Source organism: Crocodylus porosus, unplaced genomic scaffold (assembly GCF_001723895.1).
Source record: "Crocodylus porosus isolate Cpor-Errol unplaced genomic scaffold, CroPor_comp1, whole genome shotgun sequence".
NCBI classification, from domain to species: Eukaryota; Metazoa; Chordata; order Crocodylia; family Crocodylidae; genus Crocodylus; species Crocodylus porosus.
The window spans coordinates 56,468,383-56,470,484 of NW_017728951.1; positions in this window are offsets into that span (position 1 = coordinate 56,468,383).

The following is a 2,102-nucleotide window of genomic DNA, read 5'->3' on the forward strand; positions in this document are numbered from 1 at the left end:
TGAAGAGGAGGAGGCTGTTCAGGTGCAAAGGTTGGCAAAACCTAGGAACTACATTAGTGAAAGAACCATACTGGCATTCAGGTCCTACTCCAAAATACTAGGGCAGGCATACTGAGGGGAAACAGATTTAAGATCAGTGAACCAGATTTCTGGAGCTGTCCCTGTTCTAAAGCTGAAGATAAGGTTGGCCTGTCTTCACAGTTAATGAAAGAGAGAGCTAGATCTTTCCTGTTTAAATCTGTATTTTGGTAGCAGTTTGGCTCTTCTTACAATGGACCAGTTTAGACCAAGTGACTTTTTATAAAAAGTGAGTTTCTAACAGAAGATTTGCTTAGATTTTTGTAGAAAGGTCTTAACAGCCTGTGTGCCCTTCTATATTTTAAATCATATCTCTGAAATGCTGCTATAATCCGCATATATTGCGGAACAAATTGTAATTGCTCCACTGCAACAAAAAAAAGCAAAAACAAAAAACACTTGAAAATTTGTGAAGCAACTTTATTATTTAAACAGGCAAACAAATTAATAAATTCTTCTGCACTTATGAGATGCACGTTTTCAGGTCACTAGTCTAAACTGGACCAGAGAGGAAATGTAAGCCTGCATCTCCCACATCTCAGATGAGTGCATTAACTATTACTATGCTATTTAAACAGTTGAGGGACTCTTTTCCCCCCCCCCCATAACAAAAATGTACAGGTGTTATTTTGTGAAGGGAAGGGAATTTATGAAGTATCTAACTTCCATGGGATAAGTGAAATTATTTTGTTTTGCGCTTTTCCCCCTCACCATCCCACTGAAACTTCCTTTCCAAGTTTTCAGCCAGTTCCTTTAAATAGAAATTTATTTGTTGCAAGAAAAACTTTCCAGTTGTAAGTAGTTTTAATAGCTTCATCCTCTTCTCCCATTTCATAAGCTATTCTATTATCTTAATGGGAGCTGCCCTGAACCTTTCCTGGGAGGTGCTGGAAGGAGGTGCTCAGCCTTCATGGGCTGATACTCAGGGGCAGGTGGTTAGCAGTCAACTACCACCGAGGCCTAGTAAATGCATGAGTCCCAAAGCAGGTTAAAGGCCAGGAGCAATAGTGCAAGGAAGAGAAGAGGCTGTAGTAAAGAGGGAGAAGCAGGAGCCCAGGGTTGTTCTCTCAAGGCTGAAGACAGCCAGCAAGTGCTGGATCCCCTTCTGTTTATCATTTGCTTGTTTCCTTTGCTGGGAGAGCAGGCTGCTGGTGTAAACTGGCTGGAAACCCTGACCATAGAGGGATTGGCCTTGATAAAGAAGCTGCCCCAGTGGCCTGATTTCCAGGAGCTGCATAAAGTGACTAAATAAATTAAAAAATTGAGGCGGGGGGGGGGGGGGGGGGGAGAGCAGCTCTACACATGGCTGGGTTTTGGACACCCAAGCCCCTTGCAATGCCCTTGCCTCTAGCATCACCTGGGACCAGTCCCGGGGGAAGCAGGGCCTGGCTCAATCCAGATGAAGTGCAGGCAGGCCATGGATGGGGTGCCTTCGGCCCCGCTCCCGAGCCACTTCCCACCCGGTTCCCTTCTCTCTCCCCTCAGGTGAGGCCGGAGCAGGCAAATGAGGCTTCCCGAGTCAGGTCCTCAGCAACTCGCTCCCCTGGATTTCATTCAAGGGGAAGCAGCTCACGCAAGCCCCGCATGTCTCCTCCCTCTCAGCCTCCGCAGGACTCCCCCGCCCCCGCCAGGTCCCCAGCTCGGGAAGGCGCTGCAGTGCCGGGCGGGCGCAGGGGCCGGTCCCGCTACCAGTCCTGTGGCGGAGCCTCCCGCGGGCGCGCGACGCCACACAGGGAAGGCGCCCGGGGCGTCCGACGGCAGCGCGGGCCGGTCTCAAGCAGCTCTGTCCTGCGCCGTCGCGGGTGCCGGGGTCCCCGAAGTGCCCTTTCAGCCCTGCGGCGCCGGCAGGGCGGGGGCGGCGGTGCCCCGGTCCGCGGCCGCTGCCTGGGCGCCGCCCTGCAGCAGCAGGTCGCTGAGCGCCGCGATGTAGATCTGCGCCATCTGCAGCGTCTCGGCCTTGGACAGCTTCCGCGGGCCGCGCCGCGCCGGCACCACGCTCCGCAGCCGCTCGAAGGCCACGTTCA